Consider the following 14214-nt stretch of genomic DNA (forward strand, 5'->3'; position numbering starts at 1 on the left):
GGAGAGTTTGGCAGGGAGGAACCTGACAAAGTTCAACAAAAACAATTGTAGGGTTCTGTATCTAAGTGGAATAACCTTTGGCACCAGTACAGATTAAGGCTTGACCTGCTGGGAAGCAGCTCTGCAGAGAAGGACCTGGGAGTCTTGGTGGATGACAAGCTGTCCATGAGCCAGCAGTGGGTCCTGGTGCCCAAGGAGGCCAATGGCATCCTGGGTGCTTTAGGAAAAGCATTGACAGCAGGCTGGGGGATGTGACGCTGCCCCTCTGCTCAGCTCTGGTGAGGCCACACCTGGGGCACTGTGTCCAGTTCTGGGCTTCTCAGCACATGAGAGACATGAAGCTCCTGGGGTGGGTCCAGCAGAGGGAACAAAGATGAAGAAGGGACTGGAGAATCTCTCTTCTTAGGAAAGGCTGAGGATGCTTTTCTAGAATGAGAAAGGCCTGGAACTGGATCAGGATGCCCACTGCGGGATAGTTTACATTTATTTAATAGACAATTCAGATACCAACAATATAAAGGTGTTATAGGGCTTAGAGAATTCTGCAGTCTTCTCTAGGGCTGTACAATTCTCTGAAGGGCAGAATGACTGGCGGACAGTTCGTCCGGTCTGGTCCATGCTACAGGACCAAGCAGTAACTGGCCACGATAAAGGAAAACAATTTCATATCCATAGGAGTGGCACTGCAGTTACAGCAGTACTGGGATTTTTCTCAACAGCTCAACAGCTCTTGGTGACTGGGAATTACAATTTCCTTGGTAGGCTGGTAGCATGAATTCTGTTGAGAAAAGCATGACACTGGCATGATATTAGCTTTATGCGAACTTCCTAATATCAGTGACATGATATTAGCTCTATGCAAACTTTCCTAGGTGGCCTGTGAAAGTAAGTCAAAGTGCACAATTAATGCATTGATCCAGGTAATTTCCCAGGTAATTAGTTGCTGGTTTAAAATCTATTTGCAAAAGACATGACCTTACTTGTCTTGAACTCCATCAGAGATTAATCCCTATTTAGGATCACTTTTTAAAGTGATCCTATGCAGTTTGCAGCTCCCATTTCAAGTGTTTGGTACTGCATTAGAGCTTGTGTGGCCCATTTTTCTCTCTGTCAGGAGGAAATCTTAGATTCCTTTACTTATTCTCACAAAATATAATTAAAATGATAATATCTTACCAGAGAATATAATACTTCACCAGCTATTCTCCTGGAAGCACGGAAATTGTTGATCTTATCAAAAGACATGTTGGAACGTATAAGATGGTAGCCCAGAGAATTTTTTCAGTTCACTTTTGGAGGGGCTGGAAGATAACAGTGTCATTACCTCTTCTAAAGGAAGCAAAAGTCTTGCAGATCAGGAAAGAACCTGCTGCATTCATCACCATGTGATCTGTGCCACAGGGCTTACACCATCTCTTTTCAATAAACATGAATTAATTAATTATTTATACAGCTAAGAAAGAGCAGTATAGAATATAATCAAGGTCTGCAATACAAAGGACATTATTCATCTAAGACCACTGTGAGAAAAAAATTCTGGTCCATTCCTAACCCAAAAAGCTGCTCTACAGATATTACAATGGAATATGTGAAGTAATAAAATGTAGTCACCAATTTCTCAGATAAAACTGGATTGCAAAAGATGAATTAAAGTAGACTGGAGATATGAAGCAGAGAATTGTCTTGCTATTGGGACATCACCTTATAGCTTGCAGAGCTGAGATACCAGCCCTTCATTTGTCAGTGCTGGACACAGCCAGAGACAAGATCAGAAGAGAAGTTTGCACTCCAGCAATTCTTTGCTCTACATGAGCAATGGCAGTGTTCAAGATAAAACCTTGCATACCTAATCTTGATAATATCATAGAATTAGAGACAGATAAAATAAGTCTGAATTCCTAATTTATGACAGGTATTTAGTATCTGAAGATCAAGGTAGTTAATCCACACATGTCTTTAACTCTTTTAATATTTTGATCAAGTGAAGACTAAATACTCCCTTTTCAAAGCATTTGATAGAATTCTAGACATTTGTTTCATCCATTGCTTGTCAGAGTCACTAATTATTCTCATGATTGTTGTGCTTCTGTTCAAGAAGAACAATAATTAAAAATAAAAGAGAGAAAAATTTAAAATAAGAGAAAACATAAGAGGAAGAAAAATCTTCTCTTTATTCAACTGTGGCTCCTTACATAAAGCTACTGAAAATAGATCCAGCTATCTCATCCTAAGGGTAGCTTGCTATATGAGGGCTCTAACAAAATAAAATGTTTTCCTTGATCATAAATCATATGTTCCTTTGATTCCAAGTATTTTCAAAGAAACAAACCAAAATGAAATCTATAAGCAAAGTAATTTCAAAATGAAAAATCAATGTTCTTTTACTAAAAAAAAAAAAAAAATACTCAAAGGCAAATAAGTATTTATTTTGTTGTTTTTGTTCTTTTGTCTGGAACTCAATCTTGCATATTTTTATGAAAACAAAGTGAATTATAGAAACTTTAATATTTTGCTCATTCAATATCACTTCTGCTTATCCTGGTCAAGACATATTCTGAACAGTGATATACTGAAATTTGACAAAAATTATTACAAGGATTTAATTTACCCTCTGTGATGCAGATAAAATTCTGTGCCTCAGCACAGAATTTCCATCTAATCATATATTAGAGATGAAATTTTATTTTACTGTAGAACACTTATTCTCTTATAAATAATTTTGTGAAATTTCAGCCTAGATCCCATATTACAAACTATGTCTATTTTCTTCTACTCTGTGTATTGCTGTGAAACATCAAACTTCATCATTTTTGGGTGCATGGAAAAGCATTTTTGAGGTCAAAAAAGTACCCAGATGTCCCTTTTTGCTGCTTGTCTATTTGTATAGGTTACTAAGTAGAGATCTAGGCTGCTTGTTTTCAAAACCAAGCTTAAAGGTCATCAGTATTTCAAATGGGCCAATTGCTTTGGGCACCACAGTCACTAGACTATGCTTTTAGTAGTCTTAAGATTTGGGAGTTTTAGGAAATTCCTAAATGAGCCTTCAGAGCATTTAATAGCCCTAAGTGTTACTGTTTAATGAGACAAAAATAATTGTATGAATTTATGCTTACTTAAGTCTACATATCCTTAAAACACATCCCATCCAATTGTTTTCAGACACTTGGTAACTTTTTGATAAACCAGGAGCCCTGTTTCAGAATAATGAAAGACAATGGTCTGCACAGGCTATTGATAGTGAGATGTCTAAAACCATTACATTCACCCAGAAACATGTGCATGAAACAGGATCCTAGTTAAAACACTAACCACTGCTATTTCAATTAGCATTTTCTTCTTAGTGTGGTTGTGCTGATCACTGCACTACAGTATAGAGATAAATGAACCATGCTGGAATCTAAACAGAATTTTACTAATAAAATTGACTCTGGAAGGAAGAGTGCACAGCTTCAAAATGAGACTAAATCAGTATTGATTTGCTATTGTAGACGGATTACTTCTCACTTGTGAAGATATGCCCATGTTGTTTTTGATGGCAGGAAAGACAAACAAAAATGTGTCTGAGTACTAAAATAAATGCCATAATTAAACAGGAAGGCTTAGAGGATACTTGTGTTTGTGCAGAAGCCTGAAAGTACACTTTCTTCTTTTCATCTGTATCTAGGGAACAAAAAACATTCCTCTAAGAGTACAAATTCACTGTATTCCGTGTTGCAGTAAAGCTTAATCAGCACTTACCCTCTACTATTTAGTCTGGAAAAAATCAAAGTTGTCGAAATTACTTTCACCATAGTTAATTATCACCATCTCAGATGAACAAGAATTAGATTTAGCTCTTCCCTTCAAGGAATGTTTCACATTGGATTTATATTATTACTAATACTTATAATATATTTATGGGCATTTTAGCTGTCTTAGATGTCCCATCAAGCCACAAAATCTGCAATCTTACTTATATCTTCTTTCAATTAATTTTAAATTTATTTTAGAGAATTTAGGTTATAAAATTGTATTAAATCCTGTTCGATATTCCACAACAGATGACAGCTTTTCCATGTTTGATAAACAAATCTAATATTTACATCCATTTTGCTTGGTATTATTCCTATTAGGATAAATTTATTTCTAAGTCAGAGTCTAAAAAATCTTTATTAGGATATATATATATATTTTTTTTTTCAGCACTGTTTATATCACTAAGCTTTACAAGGACTTATTGATCAAAATCCATCAATTGATCTTGATTGGCATGATCATGCCATTCTTGATGCCTCCCACATGCCTCCCACATAATTCTTTCCACTGTTTTATCTGTTGCCACTGTTATTCTAATAGGATTCTACACAAGAGAAATGGGGAAAGGTATAATCCTATGTATTAATGGTTGAAAAACAGTAAGTCTGACTTCTTTTCATGGCCAACATATTCTGAGGTACTGCATTTACTGATTACATGACATGGGCAAGAAAGACTGGTGAAATACCTTGGAATTAACTCAAATTTTCTTTGTTATAAATCAATTTATCATCAGTGACACTAACCTCCATTGAAATTAAAATAAACACAAATTTAATACATTGATAAGCATATATAAACCTTTGCTTTCTTTTGAAAAAGAAGGGGATACTCTTGTAACTTAATACTGAACAAATTAAATACAAATCAGCAGTTGAAACAAGTCAATTAGGTTTGCAATAGAATCAGGTTTGCCAGGCACTGAATTTCTATTTATAAAATAAAGAATGAAATAGACTAACTCACATGCCTTTTTAAATGCTCCTGTATTTCATTTTTCTATTATTTAGAAATTTGTTTCCTGGTTTCCATGGTAGTTGACATCAAACCCAGGGCCCATGTGTATTTACTTGTACTTTACTGTCTTCTGACTCTTTCCTCACATCTTTCCTGCCAGGGGTACTAGAACAGGTTGGGAAATTCAGTGTTGAGAGGAGTCAGCCTCACATCATTTACACAGGTGGATGCTGAAGATGTAGTTATGGGTCTGCTCCTTACTAGGGGTAAGGATACTACTGAGGAGCCAGGTCATGTTAAATCTCAGGCAGGGCTCTTCCTAAACAATTCCCCCAATACAATCTTCTATAGTGATTACTGAAAGGTACATGATTTTTTTCTTCATGATTTCTAAGGTTCAAAGAAATACTTTTCTTCTCACCAACTTTTAGAATGTTTTCATGGGGAGAAAGTGCATCTAGCTTATTAATTTTAGCATTAGTATCTAGAATATCTATCTAGCCAGAAGAGTAGACACTGAAATAAAGGCAGAAAGTTTTACCTTGTAATGTATCAATGTACAAAAGCATAAGAAGCCAGAATGATGGCAGCTTCTCTCTGTGTTTTTAAATTTTAGCAATCCTATAATTTACTAATCACTCTGGAAGTCTTTTTTATTTAATAAATACTTTGCTATCTGGTCTCATGATTACCAAAGAGATAATATGAAGAATGGAAAGGATTTGTGCAGTTGCTTTTAACTGAGAAAGATAAAATCTATAAATGAGAATAGTTTAATCAAAATAAATTTTTTTCAAGTAGAAATTACATTTTCCAAGGAGATAGAATAGTGGAATGTGCCACTGGCAAATCAGGGGATACTAGTGCATCTTAAAAAGTGCAAAACCCCTGAAAGTTCATATCACTGTGATTGACTGTGCTTTTTCCATAGTGCTCAAGAACTTGCAGAAATATTCCTCCTTTCCTAAAAGATTAAAGATTTTATAAAATAAGAAGTACACAACCCATTATTTGCTCCCATCCCTCCCAGTGCAGAGTGAGATAAAGAAAAATGGGTGAAAAAGCAGGGAAGACATCAGCATTCAAGTTCCAGCTGCATGGGGATTTTAACAACCTGGTCTAGTGCAAGATGTCCCAGACCATGGCAGGGGAAAATTTAAATTTCTTTTACATCATATACAATTCTGTGATTCTATGACAACCTGTATACTACAGAGCACCCATCAGGGCAACTATTAAACACCAATTTATTCACTAAATTACACGTATGCGAATCAGAGAGACTGAGGTATGAGTTAGCCAAGAAAACAATCCCAACTCAGCTGTTGAGTCCCATGATCTCAGTGATGGGCCAGGTTTTAATTCTGGGTGCTGAAGTTTGGCATGATGGCACTGATGACACTGCTGCCTTTTACTGGGTACAGTTTATTTATTGCTCCTTGACTTTTAACAAACAGAGAGAAAACTAACAGTCTGAACAATTTGGAGCTGCAGTTTGTTAGCTCTTCAAGGTTGCAAGAGCTCATTGAGAAACAGACAATGTCTGCAAAATACAGGCACTTCGCAGAGAGAAACAACGCAACTGTATCTGTCTGAATTAGCTAAAGGGATGTCTAGAGGTCTTTCATCTTGTTCCTGTTAAATTAATAGTTAGACATAATCCAGACATTAATGAGGGATGCAACTGGAATTGCAAAGAATATAATTAGTCCCTGAATTTAATAATTTGTAAAATTACATAGAAATATGGTGACTTATCTTAAATAAATCTATTTTGTTTGGGCTTTTTCTAACTGAATTTTTTATACACTCTAAGTTTTGCCATATGGAAATATATGTTAGGAGATTCTCTTCCTGCCTCTCACATGTTCATAGAATCATAAAATTGTAGAATATCCTGAGTTGAAAGGGACCCATCAGGATCACCAGGTTCAGCTCCTGGTGCTGCACAGCACCATCCCCAAGAGTCACACCACGTGCCTGAGAGCATTGCTCAAATATTGCTTGAGCTCCACCAGGCTGGTGCTGTAATCACTTCCCTGGGGAGACTTGTGGGTGAAGAACCTTTTTCTAAGTCTAAACCTCCCTGACACAAGTTCAGACCATTCCCTCAGGTCCTGTCACAGGTCACCACAGAGAGCTCAGTGCCTACCCCTCCCCTTCCCCTCAGAAGGAAGTTCTAAACAGCTATGAGGTCTCCCCTCAGTCTCCTCTTCATCTGGCTGAACAGAGTAAGTGGCCTCAGATGTTTCTGGGGACTGCTAGGTATTCATTAGGTTTAACAGCAATTTTGTGCTATAACACAATTGCTTAAAATCTGTTGTTTCGCTTTACGATAGATTTCTCTGGGCTTTTTTAAGCTTGATATGATGAAATTGCTAAAGGTGAAAGGTACTTTTAAAAAACATGACATATCAGACTATGCACCAGAATTTCAACTGTTAATATTCTGCTAATGGTAATCTGAAATTGAATTGGTGATTCCTTTGGAAATTGTTATTTGGTTTATCAATGTCAATTGATAAATGTCTACTTATAGCTATGTCATTCAAAAGTTTCTCTGAAAATATTTCAGCAACTCCTATCCTCACAAAATGGTTTTATTTTACCTCTCTACACACAGTTTACCACATTATCAGAATAAAATAATAAGGCAGTTTCTATTCGGAATAAGAGCACAAAAATCAATGATTACAAAATCTTAATTTCTGAAATGGGCAAACAAAAGTCAACAATCTCTTGTGTTAAATTCCCCATTTTATTGTGTGGCAGTAATTAATTTTATATTTGCAAATATATTGTATTTACTGTAAGCCGCGCCTTTGGGAATCTCAAAATGCCACTTTATGAAAATAATGTCACAATAATTGAGTGTCTTTGACATTAGAGGCATCAGCTTATGACAGGGATTCCTATTAAAGGAGCCAGTACAGTCATGGTGTGTGAGATGGGCAGTATCTGTAAACCAGGCTCATCCAGAGGGGCAGACTGATGGGCTTGTAACCACCTCGCTGCAGAAAACCTTGAGATCTGAGAACATGAATGGAGGTAACCAGCCTTACTTTCTAACCAACAAAACTGAAGAGCAGAAGGAATAATTGGTCAGAAAACTTTTAAATAAAAGTAACTAATTATTTGAAAATGTCTACAAGAGAAAAGTAATTTATAAGAAGATGTCTTTGTCTTCAAAGAAACGCTTTCTGCTCACATGTTGTCTTACTTTGTTAATTATGTTAATTTTCAGTCACTTTTCTAAAAAATAAAAATGCGTCCAATTTTGCTACAAAAATGTAGAGACTTAACAGATTGCAAGCTATAGAAGCCAAGGTGAGGAAGCAAAGCTGGAAATATATGTTTCTTGAAAAGGTATGTTTTTCCCTCTATGTCCTTCTCATGTATTACCTGTTAAAATAGTTGATTAAAAATAAATTTGGTGATGATAATTCTGTAAATATATGATAATTGTATAAATAGCAGAATGTCTTATGTCATTAAAATATTTACTATGTCAGGATTTTAAGGACAGAAATTATATCAGATTGTAATTTTTAAGCTTGTATCAGAGCATTTATCCATACTTGGAAGAAAATGGCTTATTTTAACCATGCTAAACAAGTAGGGAAATAAAAGTGAGATATTGAAAGCAAAAGCTGAGTAGGAGATTTTCAAACGGATTTTTTTTTCTTGGAGTAGTGTTATTTTCTGATTCTCTTTTTTTAAAAAAAATCTGAATAGTTTTTACTTTAGTAAGAACTTTAGCATTAGACTAAAAAAGTAATTAAAATGGAGAGTTTTAAAAAAGTAATTAGAAACCAACAGAAATTAAAAAAAAAACTGTCTGAATGAAATATATTGATTGACCTGAATGTTTTATGACTATGACAAGGAGGGGGATGTAAATGAATTTAAACACAAAATTTGTACTTTTCCCAAATTTCATAAGAAATCCCAGCCTTCATTCTAAAAAGGTTATTTGGGATTATATGAAATCTTATTGCTGCAAAGCCATTAAAATTTGATCTAGTAAGTTACACTTGTACAACTTTATGGTAAATCCTGGTGGGATGTAAGGGAACTAAAACCTTTATCGATTTGCTTCATTTCAAAGGCAACAGGAATGAGAATGAAGAATACAGGAATGAGGCCTGCTACCACAATTCTTCCAAATCAATAAAGTCTAGAGAGCACAAGGGGAGACAGATTAAACAGATGCAATATCTTTCACATTTTAGGCACATGCTCCAGCAGTTGGTTTAAGCTCAGTATGCAGAGGTTCAAATAAAGACTGGGACATACAAAGAGAGGGGAAGCCACCATTCTCACAGGTCGATTCCAGTTAATTCCTCTCAGCAATGTGCTTCCTCTAAGACAATAAAAATCAAATTTGCTTACTACATTGGCAACTTTACCAGCAGCTCCCAGTATATTGAGCAGCCAGAAGGTCTGAAATGAGCCTAATAACACACAGAGTTAATGGTAGAATGACTTCCTGGCAATTTGTGATTCAGGAGTGATAATCAGCACAGTGTGTTGATAGGCACTCAGCTTGACGATAGGACAGATAAGGGAAAAAAATATGCCATTAACAGGGCCAGACAGGCACTCCTTCAGTCCCCAGGCTGCTGAAAAGAAGCCCAGCAGCAGCAGCAGAAGGCAAAATTTGTACTACTACCTCCAACACAGCTGGCTGGATCATGAGCTTGGGAGAAAGAACACGGAGTGGTAGCCACAGGTGCTGAGATGTTTCCTGCTGATCTGACTGGCTGCCTTCCTTTAAGACTGTCGAGAGTTCTGGCTGAGCCCAGAGTAGTGGCTGGAGAAGCTGAGAACTGGTTCAGGTGTTTCACAAGAAAATGGTTTATGAAATGAAAAGCTTGTAAAGGACACTTCTGCCACATCTGTTTGTGTGTCACCTCTTTGGAAGGTTCTCAAGTTTGTCTGTGTAAAGAGCATATGGCTTGATCCCACCAATGTAGAGGTTAAAAACAAGCAGACAATAGAATGCATGTCCTGTGTTTTTGAATACTGTGGAAATGCAGTCCTTTATTTGGGAATTCATTATATATTAACGTATTTTTTTTCTTCTGTCCACAAGTTTGATTTTACAGAAGGAACTTAATAATACTCATGCACTGGAAAATTAAATGTGCAGCATAGTTAATCTGAAAATTCTCAGAACAGCAGATATGCTTCCTTCTATAAAAACTCCTGCTTTAAACTCTATGTATGATAAAAAGGAAGATCCCTTTTGCCATGAAGGGATTTTCCAACTGCACAACCTTTGTAAAAGTTGCTGAAAATGTACCTTGACTGCAGTATATATTTTTTAGCATTTCTTTTAAAAATTATTTGAATATATGAAGAAAAAAGTTAATTTTTTATGCACAGCATGATAGGCATAAAATTCTGTGAACAAAGATGAAGAAAAATACTCCTTTTATTAATTGTATCTCTATTGAGAGGAGGGAATTAAATCCTTCCCCACCCCCCCACCCCTCCCCTCCATTTTGCCATTATATTTTTAAAAAATCACTTAGGATACATTTAGCAAAATGTGTTACAACCCTTCCTTTAACAATCCTAGCACTAGAATTTAATTGCTCTATCCTGCAGCAGAGATTGGTTAATCTTTCACAGTATTTCAGAGTTTCTTCATGCCAGTAAGTTTCTTTCTTCAGACTGTATATGTAAAAATTCTGATGATTTTGTACAGTCATTGAATGACTGAGGTCTGGACTTAGAAATATCTACCATGGTCAATTTTTCATTCAGGCATCGTGTTTATTAACTCTTAAGCTTGTTCAGACAGCCCACAATATCCTTCCATGAATAATCCATTTTTCATCCTTTTCTATCTCAAACGCAAATCCGTCAGATAGCAAGAATTCAGATGGAGAATTTTCTGGGTGCAATTTGCTGATGAATGCAACTTCATTGGTAGTTTATTCTTTGCTTTAAATGATTCTAGGCCTTAGAGGGGGCAAGAGGGGTAGAAATGGTAGATATTTTCATGCTGTTGATTTATTACCTATGAGAAAAGACTGAAAGTAATTATTGGACAGTCTGACTTTCGCATGAGTAAAGATAATCAAGGTATATTATTACTTCTGTTTTGAGTATTACCTGTATTTTATATTCCCATTACTCTTAAGGGATGCCAGGGCTCTGGTGTTAAGTCCTGATCTACTGTTTCCTGAGTATAACCTAAAACTTAGGTTATAAGTCTTTTACCTCTGAATAAAAGGTGTTTTGTGTGGTAGTCTGTTATTTTACAGTTTGCTCTTCTGTAGTATGTTTTAATTTATTTGTTATAAGGTTTGCTCTATGTACCCCATTTGGCTTCCCTAATGGTTCACTCCTGAGTTGTTTACCACAGTTTTCCCCACCAAAATGTGTGTCAATCCAATTGTCAGTCTCCCTGTATACCTCCCTTGTTCCCTTCTGTTACCCCTGTCTGTCAAAGATAGCACACTCCTTTGGTTCTGGAGCGTTCCCTGTCTCTCATCCCTTCCTCTAAGCAGAACTGGATTGTGAGGTTTGCTCCCTCCCCATGTTGGCTTTACTGGGGAGCTCTTACCCTGCACCCCTCCCCTAATGCCTCCTATTGGTCACAGGTTGTGTCCTCCCTGTGTTTAAAAGTAGCCCCTTCATGTTCAGATTTGTCACTTGCACTGCCCCACTTAGGGAATTAATGCTTTGCAGACTCAGACAAGTGTCCTTCCCTTATTCCTGTGCCTCAGTTTCCTTGTGCTCTGTGCCCTGCTGCGCTCCCCACGTCGCAGCGATCCCCGCCATCCGTACAGCCTGGGCAGAGACTCGGGGCGGCTGCTCGGTGTCTGCCCTGCAGCCACCCACGGGACAGCCAGCCAGGAACCTCCATCCCATGGCCAAAGAGAGCCAGACACAGCTTTGAGGCCCCTATTTAGAGTTCCAGAATTGGCTGAACTGTTGTCTAGAAAAAGGTACAGCATTCTATACGCTATTTTCACTCTGAACCAGCTCTGACTGTGTACTCTACAAATTACCCAGTCATATTCTGGTAACATTTTCCAAGAAGCCATTTGGTAATTCCATTTTTGGGAACTTTTATTCTAGTTTTCAGAAAAAAAATAATCAGTTGTTACCTATTCTAGGAAATACTCTCCCATGTCCCAACTTCACAAATAATGGTTTCTAGCCATGTGCTTTGGGCAAATGTCTTCTGCTTTTCTGCTTTTCTGTATTTTGAAAACTCTTAAACATCATTAATCAGAGCTTATTTGATCTCAGTAAGATACAGCTCTTCTATGATACAGCATCTATGTATGATGAAGGAAAAAATATTTTAAAATTATGTGGCTTATTTATTGTAGCGCTAGGAACACCATCCAAAACATAAAATACTTCTTTTTAATATAAGAAAATAATGGTATAAATTTGGGAGAAATATAAGTAGAATAGAATAGTCTGGAGGTTTGGGAACAATTCAATCCAATAAAGGACCAATTGCAAGCTTAGGGGCATCTTCAAGGTATGAAAAAATATCTACTGATTTTCTGTTCCAAGTTTTGTTCAATGCCTCTCTTACTTTCATCATTAGTGTCCAAAAAATTTTGCCGAAACTTGTCCGTAGCCCAATACCATATAGTAAGAAGTTCTCTTAGATTTCTCTTAAAAGTGTAAACCAGAGTGGTCTCTGTGTATCTTTGTACCCCGTATGCTTCCCATCTCAGTTGCCTTCCTTTAGACTTGCTCTAGTATGAGGAAGGCCAAAATTGGGCGCAAGGTTCCAGGTTAAGCTGTACAAATATTGAATGGAATAGACTAATAACTTCCCTTGAGCTGCTGCCTAAAATTTCTTTAATAAGTCCAATATGAAGTTAACATTCTTCATTGCAAGGCTACACTTCTGACTGATCCTTAGCTTCATCAGTATCTTAGTTGCTTTTCTGCAAAATTGTTTTCTATTTGGCAAATTCCCATCCTGTTCTGCTACAGGGGATTTTTCTGCCCCAGGTGCCTTTTCTGAATGGCAGACCTCCCCCGTGGCATATCAGACTCTACCTCTAAGTTAGTATTACTTTCCAAGGATGCATTCCAGCTTTTCTGTGTGTATTTTTGTTGTTTTGTGTGTGTAGGAATGTTTATCAGCACCCACAAAACATTATTTTAGTGAATCAGTGTCTTGTGTAATAACTGTTCTATAGTCACTGCTTAATTTTTTTGGAAGAATCACTTGGAACGCTTGACCTCATCTTCATGTTCTGCTCCCTGCTTCAAAACTCTTCTGATTGGTGGATGTTCCAATTGGCTTGCCTTCTGCAGGAAAAAAAAAAAAAAAAAAAAAAAAAAAAAAAAAAAAAAAGAGTAAGACCTCTGAAAAAGCATTAAGGCCATGCCTTATCCAGGTAAAGTTGTTACTTCAGTAAATTGACAGTATCTCCCTACATCTATAAACTGAGTAATTAGATATAGAGAATTTTGCTACATATCACATCTCATGATGAAAGTTCAGGTTTGGTGGGTTTTTTTTTTTGTTTTTGTTTTTGTGGTTTTTTGTTTGTTTGTTTTTTTCATTTTACACCCTTTTATTAGATGTTATTTTATTGAGTTCTCTGATTACCTCTTAGAAACTTTGATATTACTCTGTTTTGGTCTGATCTCCCTGAAACCTGATGTCTGGCTGCCAATGCTTTATTTATAGGAGAGTCAGGGACTTGTTGCTGCTCCCTAGTTACTGTCTGTTTCCTGTAACCAAAGAGACTATGATAGAGGAAATGTTCTCTATGCTGCTTCAGTTATTTGCATTCAGGGACACAGACAGTTCAGAGGAGAATGTATCTGAATGCCTCTGTGATTCAAACTGCTGTGTCTGAATCACTATAATGAGAGCCAAACTGTAAAAAATTAAATTTCAACAGGTTCAACAGTGTGAAATCACATAATTTCTTAATATTTTAAATATTTATTAGAGAATTCTGAAATGCACTGCTAAGACTTACTCTGAGAGACACATCAGGATGCTTGCTGACATCTGATACTGTCAGTCAGGACCACAGTGTCCATAGTGCACCAGAAAACACAGGCCTTAAATTAGAAAAAACACATCGTTCATAGAAGGAACCACAGTTCATGTGGTTGAGTAAACTTTGCTAAGGATGTCCACTAAGCATGTGTCACTTCTCTGAGCATGAAGTCCTCTGGGTTAGACAGGTAGTTGAGAGACATTATCACTGGGCAAGATTTCAAAATATGAGAAGACATCTACTTTATTCTGTCTATGCATTTGGAAGCCAATCCAGTAAAACTGGATTGCCAAAATTTGTGGTTCTTTTTGTACCACAGTTTGGCACTACAGGTGGAAGTTTCCCTGTCATGGAGTGGAACTAAAGGGAGCCATGTCTCCTGCTTTATCAGTTTGGTCTTACATAAATGCAAATAGAATATGCAGGGGAAGTGTAGAGGGTTTCAACTCTCTTTCTA

The 14214-nt window shown here is 36.7% G+C and overlaps 1 protein-coding gene across 1 annotated transcript in view; it reads right to left on the minus strand.

Moving 5' to 3' along the window:
• Positions 1-1026: 1026 nt before the first annotated feature.
• The window catches only part of LOC110476021 (uncharacterized), a 212573-nt gene continuing 199385 nt past the window's right edge, over positions 1027-14214 (minus strand). The window contains exon 10 of the mRNA XM_085576622.1: positions 1027-13050. The gene's annotated coding sequence lies outside the window, so the exon portion shown is untranslated. The remainder of the gene's footprint in view (positions 13051-14214) is intronic.

Source organism: Lonchura striata, chromosome 3 (assembly GCF_050655825.1).
Source record: "Lonchura striata isolate lonStrDom1 chromosome 3, ASM5065582v1, whole genome shotgun sequence".
NCBI lineage: Eukaryota > Metazoa > Chordata > Aves > Passeriformes > Estrildidae > Lonchura > Lonchura striata.